Source organism: Balaenoptera borealis, assembly GCF_965194805.1.
Source record: "Balaenoptera borealis genome assembly, chromosome: 8".
Lineage (NCBI taxonomy): Eukaryota > Metazoa > Chordata > Mammalia > Artiodactyla > Balaenopteridae > Balaenoptera > Balaenoptera borealis.
Window position 1 is genome coordinate 107,734,689 of NC_138865.1, and position 15,552 is coordinate 107,750,240.

General features: G+C 38.6%; 1 protein-coding gene across 4 annotated transcripts in view; it reads right to left on the bottom strand.

Moving 5' to 3' along the window:
• The window catches only part of BRINP1 (BMP/retinoic acid inducible neural specific 1), a 504,031-nt gene that overhangs the window by 287,412 nt on the left and 201,067 nt on the right, over positions 1-15,552 (bottom strand). The window lies entirely within an intron of this gene.

The following is a 15,552-nucleotide window of genomic DNA, read 5'->3' on the forward strand; positions in this document are numbered from 1 at the left end:
CGTAAAAGGAAAAAAATGTAATAAATAAGACCTCCTCAAAATTTAAAAATTCTTCTCTTCAAAAGACACTATTAAGAAAATAAATAGGCAAGCCAGAGACTATGAGAAAATATTCATAAATATACAGTAAAGGACTTTATCCAGGGTATGTAAATAATTCCTATAATTTGATAATGCAAAGGCAAACAACTCAATAAAAAGTAGCTGAAATACTTGTATACACTTCACGAAACATACAAATGACCAATGAACAAATGATAAAGTGTTCAACATCATTAGTCATCATGAAAATGCAAACTAAAACCACAATGAGATATAACGACACACCTACCAAAATGGATATAATATATTGGTAACATTAGATGTTGACGATGATGTGGAGCAACCAGCCTCTCTTACATTCTTGGTTGGAAGATAAAATGGTACAACTGCTGTGGGAAAAGTTCTGACAGATTCTGATAAAGATAAGTACATGCCTACCATATGATACAGCAAATCCAAAAATAAGAGAAATAAAAGAATATGTCCACACAAAGACTTGTACATGAATGTTCTTTGTGGCCTTAATTTTAACAGCCAAAAACTAGAACTGAACCAAAAGTACATCAAGTGGTCAATGGATAAACAAAACAATGTATATCCAGATAGTGGAAAACTATGCCATTAAAAGAATAAACTACAGTCATCCCAAAGCATCCAGTATCTGCAGGGGATTGGTTCCAGGAACCCTCAGGATATCAAAATCCGCAGATGCTCAAGTCCCTTATATAAAATGGTGTAGTATTTGCATATAACCTACGCACATTATGCCATATACTTTAAATCATCTCTAGATTACTTACAATATTTAATACGATGTAAATGCTATGTAAATAGTTGCCAGTGCTCAGCAAATTCAAGTTTTGCTTTTTGGAACTTTCTGGAATTCTTTTTTCTGAATAGTTTTGATCCACGGTTAGTTGAATCCGTGGATGTGGAACCTGTAGATACAAGGGGCCAACTGTGTTGATAGCTCAAAACATTAGACTTAGTGAAAGAAACCTTACTTTTAAAATGCACAAATTGCATGGGTTATTTTATATGAAATTCTAGAACAGGTAAATCTAACCTATATTGGAAAAGAATTGGAACAGCGATTGCATCTAGGGAGAGGGTAAATTCAGTGACTGACTGGGAATGGGTATGAGAAAACTTCCTGGGAAAATGGGAATGTTCTATATCTTGAGAGGGGTTTGAGTTACACAGGTAGATGCATTTGTCAAATCTCAGTGCATATGTCAAGATTTGTGCATTTAATTGTATGTAAATTTTACAAGGGGAGGAAAAAGTATAAATAAATATTGAGTCCTGTTAATATGAATGCTGTGGCTTGTAGAGTGACTCTACAGATGTTTGCAGATTCCTTTGAAATGCAAAAAAAAAAGGAAAAAGAATCGATTAACGGATGGATAGATATGTTACAAAACAAGTATAGTAAAATGTTAATGGTACTTTGGAAATAGTCTTGCAGTTCTTCAAAAGGTTAAACATGGAGTTACCATATGACCCAGCAATTCCACTGCTAGATACACACCCTAGAGAAATGAAAACATATGTCTACACAAAAACGTGTATACAGATGTTCATAGCAGCATTATTCATAGTAGTCAAAAGGTGGAAACAACCCATACGGCCATCAACTGATGAATAAATAAAAGGAACGTGTTATACCCATATAATGGAATATGTGGGGGTAATAAAAAGCAATAAAGTATCAATACATGTTGCAACGTGGATGAACCTTGAAGAATTATGTTAAGTGTAAAAAGCTAAGTCACAGAAGGTCATGTATTGTATGATTCTATTTACATAAAATGTCCATAATAGGCAAATCTATAGAGACAGAAAATAGATTATTGACTTCTTAGGGCTAGAAGATGGTGGAAAGGACATGGGAGATGGGAGTAGGAAGGGGAGTGACTGAGGATGGACATGGTATTTTCTGGAAGGAGTGATAAAAATATTCTAAAATCATCTGTGGTGATGGCTGCACAATTCTGTGAATATATTAAAAAGCTCTGAGTTACATACTTTCAATAGGTGAACTGTATGGTATATGAATCATATCTTAATGAAGCTACCATTAAATTTGTTAATGATAAAATCTAGGTGATGGATATATAGGTATTTGCTGTAAAGTTATTTCAAGTTTGTTGTCTATTTGAAAACTTTTAAATAAAGCGATCTTAATAAGATCTTGATTGGAATTGTCTTAAATTTAGAGATTGATACGAACAAAACTGGTATCTGTACAACAGTCTTTCCCTTTAGGAACAGACCACTGTTTAAACTATTTTTCAGGATTCTTTATATCTATTACCTCAGGCCACCTTTGATGAGTGTGTGACAAGATTCACTATTCCATAATTGCACAGCTGTGGATGTCAGAAAGATCTTCCTTATCTGCTACTAAAACAAAAATCACTGTCACTTCTTTACTAGAACTTGTTCTTAGGTTCTTGGAACTTCTTTCACATTTCATTTCATCCTCTGTGATAACAGTCATAAGTCGACGAGCCCCGTTTTTCAGACTTTACATGACTGGTCCTTTTGGCTTTTTAACCATTTGCATGATCCAAAGACCCCTCACTATCTGGGGTAACTTTCTCTGAAAATCCTCACTTTTCCCTAACTCCCCAGTTATAACAAGAATGGAACAGTGTGGCTCAAGTTAGTCTGGTTACCACAGAGAGGAATTATCCTTCCTCATCTAAAACATTTTGCTTCTATTAATACAATTTAGAATTACAATACCTTTTCCAGGCAACCACAGCTCACTGGTTTTGAACGTAAAACCCATTAGTCTATTCCCATGTATTACCAAGCACACTATGTTTTTTCCATCCATTCCTGAAATGACCCTTTTTTTTTTTAATTCAAGGACTTTCCTCAGCAAGTATTTTCAGAGTGCTAAGTGTCTGGATGCCTGGTTTAGCGGCCACCTACCTTTGAAAGAGCTGCTTTTCTGGATTTGCGTCATTTTCGTGATGAATAAAGCATGGAGAATCACTCTCAGCTGGTAGAGATATTCATAGACTTCCCAGATTGCAAGAGACCTTAAAAGACCATCTCATCCCTCCTCCTGTCACCCAGCACGATGATCTCTACACCAATCCTCTTCAGAGAGAGGGCAGCAGCTGTCACCAATCTACCCAGATCTCTAGGCTGTCCTTCTGTGACCCAGTCTCAGGTTGGCAAATTCCTGTTGATTAAGAGTTTCAAGAGCCTTGGATGAATGCAGTACTGAAATGCTAATTTCAGGAAGTAGTGGAAATAATTTGCCTGCACTCAGCGTCTTGTGCCGGCAGCATCTGCCAAAAGAGGGGAACTGCAGGCAGGCGGAGATAGTGTACACGCCAAGGGTGAGGGGGCTTGGAGCTCCCTGCTCCACAGGGTGATAATTACTTACTCCCAGTCATTCACTTGGAGAGGATGTTATGAATAGAAATGTGCCTCACCACGTGCTGCTCATAGCCTACAAAGGGAAAGATTTTCCAAGGAAATTAAGTCAGTGCAGTTCCTGGGTAGAGGGTCACTTTACCTATCATCTGGGTCAGTCTTAAGACCTAGGATCTCTTACGGGTAAGAGATTAGCATTCCTAGTGCAGTGAGATTTATCTCACTCTTTTACAATGTTTCTGCCAGACTCATAGTATCATAGAACTGGAGGCAAGATGTGGGTCATGAGATTCCAAAATTGGTCCTTGAGATTCAAAAAGCACTGGCTACTCCAAAATGCTTATTAACTACTGTGGTGGTTTTAACATATGTCCACAAATTTTTTGAGACTCCCCCTTCTGGGCAATGAAGATCCATTCCCCTCCCCTTGAGTGTGGGCTGGACTTAGTGATTTGCTTCTAACAAACAGACTGTGATAAGGGAAAAATGCTAACCCTGCAATGGAGAAATCCGGCAGACGCCCCCTTAACCAACCGATTAAGGTTAAGAACAGCAGTGATGTTGATATCACATATCAACAGATGTGCAGTCACACAGGGGTCCAACTCAGGAGGGTCCCACGCTCAACTTAATGCTCTGCTTTTGGTGTACTGAAATTCTTAGTGATTTATTTTTTGAACTTGTGTTTTATAAGTCTGACAGGGAATGGAGCATGGGTGTGAGCAGAAGAGATAAGTGCAATCTGCATGCCCACTGTTCCTTGCCACCCTATTTACATAGAGCATCCGGATGCCCCATGAGCACAGGATTCCAGTGGACCCATGACTCATGGAAGTTCAGCAAGACTCAAAGCAAGTACAAGGTAAATGTATTACATCTATGACTCAGCAAACAGGGAGACTGATAGCCCTTAGAAGCCACATGTCCCCTTAGAACCAGAACTTGCTTTGAACAGAGAAGAAAAGCAATGGTGTTCTGTGAAACAAATCACCAAGAAACCCTATCATTATCCTTTCTTACTCATGATCCTTCCCTGTTTCAGCCAAGTATTTATGCTAGAAATGATAACAGAAGGAAAGTGAAATATACGGCCACTCATGTTCCTTTTGCTTTCAGGCTTTTCTTATCCATCAGTGAGCAGAAGGTAGAAAGTGTTGGAAGAATGTGTGCATATCAAGAAGTGAAATAAAAACTGTTTTGTGCAGCATTTCTGCCATTTTGGTGAGAACAAAACGTATGCATGTGCAAGCTTCAAAATACAAATTGTGTAATTTTGATGATTCTGCATACAAGTGGAATGCTCTTATATTTGTACTTAAAACTGTCATTGCACAACAGAAAGATAAACAATAAAATGTATGAGAATAATCTAAAATGTTACTTTTTTCTTTATGTGGAATGACATTAAATAAAGAGCAAATAAAAAACACCATAAAAAGTTGAGAGAGAAATTATGGAGGAAAGGAAAACCTTTGTATTTAGTACCTTGAGCATTTTTTTCCTGCTTTTTGAACAAGGAGCTTCATCTTTTCATTTTACACTGGGCCCCCCAAATTATGTAGCCAGCCCTGCATATATCCTGCATATATCCCTGATTTCATGTGATTGTCTCTTTGACATTCCTCCCCTAAATACCTAGCTCTAATCTAATCATAATTAAGAGTCAGATAAACTCATATTTGAGACATTCTCAAAATACCTGAATACTCTTTAAATGCGTCCAGGTGTGTTCATGAAAGGCAAGGAAAGATCAAGAAACTGGCAAATAATGGAGGAGATTAAGGCCATATGACAACCTAACGCAACATGGTATCTGGATCAGATCCGGTAACAGAAAAAGGACATTAGGGGAAAAACTGGTGAAACACAAAGTCTGTTGTTTAGTTAATAGTATTCATATTAGTAACACATGTTAATTTCTCAGTTTTGATAAATACAGTATCAGTACACAAAACATTAACATTAGGTGAAGAAGCAGGGTGAAAAGTTATCTGGGAACTCTAGGTACTACCTTTGCAACTCTTCCATAGATGTAAATTATTTTTAAATAATTAAAAAAAAAGAATTTGGGAAACTGGACAGCTACATGTAAAGGAATGAAATTAGAACACTCCCTAACACCATACACAAAAATAAACTCCGAATAGATTGGAGACCTAAATGTAAGACCAGACACTATAAAACTCTTAGAGGAAACCATAGGAAGAACACTCTTTGACATAAATCACAGCAAGATCTTTTTTGATCCACCTCCTAGAGTAATGGAAATAAAAACAAAAATACACAAATGAGGCCTAATGAAACTTAAAAGCTTTTGCACAGCATAGGAAACCATAAACAAGACAAAAAGACAACCCTCAGAATGGGAGAAAATATTTGCAAACGAAGCAATGGACAAAGGATTAATCTCCAAAATATATAAACAGCTCATGCAGCTCAATATTAAAGAAAGAAACAACCCAATCCAAAAATGGGCAGAAGACCTAAACAGACATTTCTCCAAAGAAGACATACAGATGGCCAAGAAGCACATGAAAAGCTGTTCAACATCACTAATTATTAGAGAAATGCAAATCAAAACTACAATGAGGTATCACCTCACACCAGTTAGAATGGGCATCATCAGAAAATCTACAAACCACAAATGCTGGAGAGGGTGTGGAGAAAAGGGAACCCTCTTGCACTGTTGGTTGGAATGTAAATTGATACAGCCACTATGAAGAACAATATGGAGGTTCCTTAAAAAACTAAAAATAGAATTACCATATGATCCAGCAATCCCACTACTGGGCATATACCCAGAGAAAACCGTAATTCAAAAAGACGCATACACCCCAACGTTCACTGCAGCACTATTTACAATAGCCAGGTCATGGAAGCAACCTAAATGCCCATCGACAGACAAATGGATAAAGAAGATATGGTACATATATACAATGGAATATTACTCAGCCGTAAAAAGGAACGAAATTGAGTCATTTGTTGAGACGTGGATGGATCTAGAGACTGTCATACAGAGTGAAGTAAGTCAGAAAGAGAAAAACAAATATCATTGATTAATGCATGTATGTGGAACCTAGAAAAATGGAACAGATGAACCGGTTTGCAGGGCAGAAGTTGAGAGATGTAGAGAACAAACTTATGGACACCAAGGGGGGAAAGCTGTGGGGGGGGTGGGGATGGTGGTGTGATGAATTGGGCGATTGGGATTGACATGTATACACTGATGTGTATAAAACTGATGACTAATAAGAACCTGCTGTATAAAAAAACAAAACAAAACAAAACAAAAAACTAATACTAAATTTTCTTTGGGTTATTTGTATGGAAATATGTTAATATAAGTGCTTCAGACATTACATGAAATTCCTAAAAATCTTTAAAAAAATAAAATAAAAAATAAAATAAAATAGAATAATTTAAAAAAAAGAATTAACTTAGGGTTTATGCAGAGCACTGCTAAAGATGTGTTCACGTAAATATCCTTCTTTAATCCTCATAGCAGCATTATGTATATGTGTGTGTGTGTGTGTGTGTGTGCGCGCGTGTACATATATTCTCCATTTTACAACAAGGAAACTGAACCTCAGAATGTCAAAGTGGCAACCCAAGATCATAAGTATCTTAAGTGGCGGGGCTAAGATTAAACCCAAGTACAATTATCACTTTCTTTTCTAAACATTGTTATTCCTCATCGTCTCCCCAGAAAAGTCCAAAATTCTGTGCCTTGTAAACTAAGGTCTCCCTTATTTTGCTTTAGTTCTAGTCTTCTATTATTTTCCACTACATGGCTTTACACATGTAACTTCCCACCAAATTTAGCTTCTTCCTGTTCACTAGGCACAAATTGTATTTTTCCAACTTTATGTCCAGATTCATGCTGCTTCCCTTGCCCTAACTTGCCCTTCCCTCCCCACCTGAAATGTCTATGAACCCAAATCTTACTTGATATTTATGACCCAGCTCTAGTGCTCCTTTCTCCTTGAAACTTTTTTTAAAAATTTATTTTATTTATTTATTTATTTTTGGCTGCGTTGGGTCTTCATTGCTGCATGCCGGCTTTCTCTAGTCGCAGTGAGTGGGGGCTACTCTTCGTTGCAGTGTGCAGGCTTCTCATTGTGGTGGCTTCTCTTGTTGCCGAGCATGGGCTCTAGGCTCGCAGGCTTCAGTGGCTGTGGCGCATGGGCTCAGTAGTTGTGGCTCACAGGCTCTAGAGTGCAGGCTCAGTAGTTGTGGTGCACAGGCTTAGTTGCTCTGCAGCATGTGGGATCTTCCTGGATCAGGGCTCAAACCCATGTCCCCTGCATTGGCAGGCGGATTCTTAACCACTGCGCCACCAGGGAAGCCCGAAACTTTTCTTTATCTTTCTTCCAGAACTGTTCTCTCTTCCTCTCCTTAAACACCATAGCAATTCTATATGATTAATAATTTAAAAACAATAATAACACACTATTATCAAACATTTATTGGTGCATGTATCATCTCATTGTATTCTCACAGACAACAGTCCTCTGAGGTAAATACAATTGTTTTATCTATTTTACAGATGAAAACTGAGACTTGCATGGATAAAGAAGATGTGATATATATATATATATATGTGTGTGTGTATATATATATATATATGTGTGTGTATATATATATATATATATATATATATATTACTCGCCCATAAAAATAATGAAATAATGCCATTTCTAGCAACATGGATGGACCCAGAGATTATCATTCTAAGTGAGGTAAGTCAGAAGGAGAAAGGCAAATACCACATGATATCACTTATATGTGGAATCTAAAATATGATACAAATGAACTTATTTACAAAACAGAAACAGACTCACAGACATAGAAAACAAATTTATGGTTACCAAAGGGGAAAGGGGGGTAAGAGAAGGATAATAAAAAGAGAAAAAAACTTGAGACTTGCAGAGTTTAAGAAATTACCCAAGGTCATGGAGTTACATATAGTATGATGATAAAATTATATAATTTTTGAATGATTTATTTTTTATTATTTATTTATTTATTTATTTTTGAATAAAGGATTTCTTAAAGTCCAACTAACTCAACCAGTTATCTAGTGCTTAGACTTCTTTAGCATATGAGGAACCTAGACATAGAGAGATAAAAATGTCTTTTTAGAATGGTATGGACATACATACACTACCAAATGTAAAACAGATAGCTAGTAGGAAGCAGCCACATAGCACAGGGAGATCAGCTCCGTGCTTTGTGTCCACCTAGAGGGGTGGGATAGGGAGGTTGGAAGGGAGATGCAAGAGGGAGGAGATATGGGAATATATATATATATATATATATATATATGTAGAGCTGATTCACTTTGTTATACAGCAGAAACTAACACACCATTGTAAAGCAATTATACTCCAATAAAAATGTTAAAAAAGAAAAAGAAAAAGCAAAGGGGGCCAAGGATAGAAGATTAAAAAAAAAAAATGGCTTTTTACAAAATAGGTCAAGAGCACAAATGGAGTAGAACTCAGCAATCCTAACACAAGCCTGTATCTACCATGCCAAACTGCATCTTCATACATTTTTGTCTGACGGATATCCTCAGCCCAACAGGAGCCCTGGCAGAACATCAAGGCAACTCAAGGATGAAGGAGCCTTCCCACAGTTCTCAGGAGAATTCATGAAATGTCTCTGCTTTGGAGGATTTATGACCTATGGAAGTCATCCTCAATCTGTAGTTCCCAGACAAGCAGCATCAACATCACGTGAAACCTTGTTTGAACTGAAAATTGGGTCCCACCCAAGACCAAGTAACTTAGGAGCTCTGTGGTGATAGTCCAGGACTCTGATGAATGGACTTGCCAAGTAATTATGCTGCTTGCTCAAGTCTGAGAACTACTATACATGGGCAAAATCTAAGGCACACAAAGAGATGCATGCTACCAACTGCAGCAATTCTGTGAGTTTTCTGGGCTACTCTGCTTGGGTTGTTTGTTTCATGAGGCACCTGGTTTTCCTTTTTCTTAATAGACTCACTTGTCCATTAGCATCTGAATCGGGAAGAACAAGTGAGAGGAACATTTCCAGCTGGAGCAAGGTCAGCATCTTGGCTTTATCTGTCTCAAATCTATTCTTCTTCTCTCTCTTGGGTGAGAGTTATTACATGGGTTCTCAGTATAAAAAGGTTAATGCAAAAATGTCAGGGATTCCTTTTATGGATATCAGAGGCTTAGAGCTTTTATCAGGCTCTCGTTAATGCAGCTGTGCCTTGATTTTCCTACCCTAACATGGTACATTGAAATATGTTTTCAAATTCTTTATTCTCCTGTAAAAGGATTACATCCATATACTTTGCCTTTACAGTGCCTCCCTCTGTTGGTGGAATCTACTTCCCTAAGGTCCCATTAATGTTGACCTTGGCATAGTGACCTGGTTTGACCAATGGAATGTAAGCAGATGTGACATTAGCAAGTATATTAAACTTGCTAATATATCACCATTCTATTGACCATCTTAGACCCACCACAAGAAGAGCATACCCCAGGTAGCCAAAGAGAATGTTGGAGTCTGTGGATCATACTTGAATCCAATCCTTTGCTTAAAGTCAAGCCCAGATGACACCAGCCGAACCACAGCCAACACAAAGGTTCATGAGTAAGAAAATACCTGTTGTAAGCCACTTAGAGTCTGATGTGTGTTATCAGCATAACAAAATGAGACCGTCTCAGAACCTACCAAAAATATCTATTGCAGCCATACCTCACAAGAGAATAAATATAAGCATCCCAGCCCCTCCATGAAGAGGTCTTAGACTATGACCATAATGACAGCCAGAGAGAATTCTGCTTCTGATTAGGATGCAGGAGGTCAAGACAGACTATTGCTCCAACAACTAAAACTATCAGAAAATATCATACATCTTTAAAAGACATTAGAGGGCCATAGACACAAAGAAGTCTAAGAGGATTAAATTTCAGACAGAGTTGAGCCCTTCCACACATGAGCAGAGAATAGTGGTTGCTTTCTTGTCTGGCAGCATCTGCCATGTTTAGGCAAGAGAAAGTAAAAAGTTATGTCTGTCATAGGCAGACAGTCTTGTATGGTAATGATAAGCCAACAAAGCTTCTCATTGTCATGTGACCTAGTATGATGAATTGAAATCTAGAGGACCTCACCTCCAAAATGCAACACTCCTTCTCCCAACCCACTGATTCTTCCCCACAGGATGTTTGCTGAGTGCACGGGGAACTTGCAGGAGGTTGATGGCTGGGCTGGAAAAAGAACAATCTCCTTCACCTAATGGTCCTCAGAGCTCAAAGTTCAGCTAGGGAGAAGATCCAATAATTACACACAGGATACACCTTGACCTTAGACATTTGAAACCAGAGATGAACTGAAACTAAATAAAACTGAAACTCAGATGTGACCTAACCCAACTCATGACTGAATTTAATTGAGATTCTAAGTCTTTATTCTAGCTTCCTCACTGAGCAAAGGGTTTGTCTCTCTGGGGTAAAATGATATTTACTCCAGTCTCTATGGTTGATTAAAACACAATATCTGGCATACAATAAAATTTGAAGTCTGCAAAAAAACAGGCAACTGCCACCTATAAGCAAGAGGAAATAACAGTCAATAAGAGCAGACCCACAGGTGACCCAGATACTAGAATTAATAGACAATGACTTCTAAAAATTATAAATATACAGTAAAATAATATAAGGATGAAAAGATAGACAAAAAAATTGAGAAATTTAATAAAGATTCTCTAAAACAGTTCCAAATAAATACTATAAAATTGAAAAGTACAATATCTGAAAGAAAGAATTGGCTAGGCTTAACAGCAGACCTGACACAGCTGAATAAAGGAACAGTGAATTAAAAAACAAATCAATTGAAACGATACAACCTAAAGCACACAGAGAAAAAATATTGAAAAAGGTACATGTAAGACTATAACATATGATGTAACTGGAGTCCCAGAAGGAGAGGATAGAACAGAAGAAATATTAGAAGAGATAACTGCCAAAGATTTTCCAAAATTGATGAAAGAGACCAAATCATAGATTCAAGAATCTATTTCTTCTCTGAAACTCAACCTGGTTGATGATAATCCTAACCAATCTCAAGGTGCCAGATATGAGCACTGGGTACTCTAATTTCCCCTGTACCAGGATCTGTTCTCCCTCTGCTGACTCCCATGGACTGACCTCCTGACTGTACCCCCTACTCTAGTGCCTCTCAGACTTTTTCATGGTGCTGGACTATACTAAGAAGTCCAGCATGAAAGCTGCCAATACCTCCATATCTGTCTAACTCGGACTACTCTGCCCACACCAAGCTACCAAGAGGAGTGGTAACTGGATGTTCTTTGCATCAAAATGTTGCTTGTTTAGTGAACACCTGACCCAAAGTCAGTCCCTTCATAAATGGCCAACGACACCTGTTTTATCATGAAGTCAAGAATCTGTCCAGTAGGAATACACTTAATTAGCTAAACAAACTACCAGGAAAGGAAATTGAAGTGATTGGTTAATCTAAAACAAGAGATGAATGAAGCATTAGGGTTAGAGATGAAAAGCCAACATGACAAAGATATGTGAGACTTGGAGAGTAGGTCCCTGGAGCCACCTTGTATTATTCATTCATTTAATCTGTTCTGGATATAGAGCTTGCAAATTTCATTTGCAGGCCTACAACAAATGCTTCTAGAATGTCTCTTGTCTTTGCCACCATGATAAAAGCAGCCCAACTGTCTGTCTGTGAATGATTTGAAGATCTTTGCCTGGACCTGATTTTGCCATGCATAGCCGATGCAATGACCCTAAATACTGAGGTTGCTATACCATCAGAAAATTGTGTCCTGGGTGACTCTCCTCCCATAACCCACACTCTAGGTCCTAATGACTGAGGTCCCTCTCTGCCCCAGCTCATTCCATGCTTGTCCCACCTACCAATCTCCTAAGCCCTTTTTTTCAGATATACATTTCAGGAGTTGGTTCATAACAACAAATATTAACTGAACAACACTGTGTAAGCCATTATGCTACTTGTAATAAATAGATACACTGAATAGATTTCTTTTGCATGAAAAATCTGGTTAATCAATAAAGTCAGCTTAAGGGGCTTTGTTATAAAGGATCCTGAGGCCTGTTCCAAGCAGTATGGTAAGGAATGCTGTGATTGATGATTAATGTCTTCCTGGAGCAAGGAATTAGGGAGAGGTAGCACACCGTATACCTGCCATCCAGGCTCTAAGGGATATAAATATGTATTAAGGGAGCCCCTGTCCCAAAGAGTCTCTCAATCTATTGGAAAGACAGACAAATATATAACTAGCTAAAACATAAGACACACAAGCCAACAGTGAAATATTAACAAATTCTATGACAACAGTTGGAGGGGGGAAACAATTTATCCTGACAATGAGGATTGAGAAAGGTCTTATGGAGGTGGCAAAGCTTGAGCTGGGCTTTAAATGGAATTAAATCATTTGGGAATCCAAGTCAAAGTTACAACACTGCCAGCAGCTTTTGGCCATTTAATTTTGTGTCACTTCTTTTTTTTCTTTTTCAAATCCAGCATTTCATTTCGGACTTTGTGAGTTTTATGCCTGGTGTTATTAGAGTCGAGGAAGCTTTTGTCAAACTTGATCTCCAGGTTCCTTCCTTAATTCCTCTAAGGCAACATTTCACGGCCCTCTAGTTCATGCTATGCATGATCCCACACCCACCCGATCCCTGTGCACTTCAAGGGGCTGGGATCCAAGTCCAGGCTCCATGGACAGGGGAGGATTTCCACTGTCTCACAATGTACCCATTGTCATACCATCAAGTGTTAACCACCTTCCTTGAAACATGACATTTTCCTTTTTACAATGACACAATGACTTGCAAATAAAGTGATATTAATAAATTTAATTTGCCATTATTTGCATCAAAGATGGTTATGATTCAGGTTGGGGGTCAAAAGAAGGTAGATTCCCCATTGAGTGCACTGGAATACGGCATCCTTGAAAGTGAGTTAGGCAAGAAAAAAAAAAGGAGATCTGGGTTGAGATCCTTTCTCTGTTTTGCTCTGAGACATTTAGAAAAGTCACATTTCCTCCGAGTCATCATTTTATCATGTGTCCAGTGAGATGGGTGGAGAAGATGATTTCTATGTGCTACTCAGACATCAATTTCTGTGATGCCTATAAAAAGGATAACTCTGTGGAGAGTGAAGGGTGGGGCCAGAGGTTGGAATCAGACACTGGAAAGCTGTCTCAAGCCACCATCTTAGTACCAGTCAAGAATTCTGGCCACTCACCCAGTTGACAGCAGGGGGGAAATGGAATAAAAACAGAGATATGGCTGGATCTACTCAGGAGCTAACCTCAGAATCAGCCACCTGTGACGGTAAGCAGGCGACTGACCATAGTACAAAGAAAGGTCAAAGGGAGAGCCATACATGAGCACAGAATTTTTGACAGAGTGACCTCATCTACTAGCAAAAGTGCTGCAATGAATTTTCCAGGCAGGACTAGGAAAAGAGTGAGAGGATGGACAGAGGCATAGGAAGAAGAGGTAGCTCCCTCCTCACCAGTCAGTTTTAAAACATCTCCCCAAACTCACGAGATCCAGCCAGTAACTTCCCAAGAACTTAGCATATTAGGGCTGAACTCAGCAGTCATCTATTTTTTTGAAAGCACAGAAAAACAACCACCACCAAAACAAAGCACTATATGAAGCATTTGAGAATAACTAAATGGTAATCTTCTTTTGACTAATTATAAATGTATTTGGAGTTCAGAGAAGAAGGTCAGTATGAACTGGAGAGATAAACAAAGGCCTCCTGGATGAGGCTGGCTTTTGAATTGACCTTGAAGAATGGAAAGGAATATTGAAAAGATAGTAATATACTTTATCAAAGTAGGGAGTAGGATGTGAATACACATACACTTCAACAATAGGCAAATAATGAGAGAATCCACTTCAGGAAAGGCAAGGACATAAAGCAGAGGCTCAGAACTGGGACTCAGCATGACTTGTTTGGGGATAAAAAAGATAATTTTGATTTGACTGGTGAGCAAGGAACATTGGGGGATATTTGGATGGGTCAAGGGGAGCTAGATTTTGGAGGACCTTCAAATCTGTGAAATTTGGACTTAAGTCATAGTCAACGTTAAGATTTATTGGTAAGCAACAGGGAACAGGGTGGGTGGCAGTACAAATGCAGGATTTTAAGAAGATAATTCGTATGGCTTATGAAAGAAGAATTGGCATAGGGGGCTGGCTTGGAGACTGTTGCAGAAATCCAGCCAGGGGTATTAAAGACCTAAACATATGGATAGATGCTCAAATATAGCCTTAAATTGAATGGATGAAGCCTAGATTGAGGAAATGGCTGCAGGAATGGAGATAAAATGTCATCTGAGACAATTCAAATGAATAGATGTCAACTCTCAATCATGAATTGGATTCACAGGTGAAAAATCTGAAGAAAGATCTCTCTAGTTGTACACGTGTACCTTTAATGATTTTCTATATAATTTTCTCAGGGAAAATAATATATAATTCCACTTTGGAATTAGATTTCACTTCAGGTCTAATTTAAGCAACGAGGATTAAAAGACTGACTTTCTAATGCGAGCTTTTGCTCCAGCCAATGGCAGGAACTCCAACAAAACCCAAAAGGAAGTTGTTCAGGATGGTTCTCACCCAATTTGGCAAGGTCCTCCTTCTCAAAATTCCTCAAGAAATTCACCAGATCTGAATAGCGTGAGAAAGGGTTTGACCTTTCCTGAGGGCCTCCCTAAGTATTTTACATACATCGTCACATTCTATTCTCCTATCAACCTTGTGTATATGTGCACAGTGCTTCCCACTTAATGACAAAGAAACAGCCACAGAAAGAAGGCGAGACTCACGGAAGGAAGGAAGGGAGGGAGGGAGGGAGGGAGGGAGGAAGGAAAGAAGGAAGGAAGGAAGGAAGGAAGGAAGGAAGGAGGCGAGACTCAGGCAGGGCCACCAGCCAGATGGTGGCGGCACTGGGGTTCCAATCTGCCTATCTCCAAACACACTTTTCCTTCTACACTGTGCAGGAACTATGCTCCCAGACCCAAGGGCATTTTTATTCTTTGATTCAAAGTGACATGCTGTA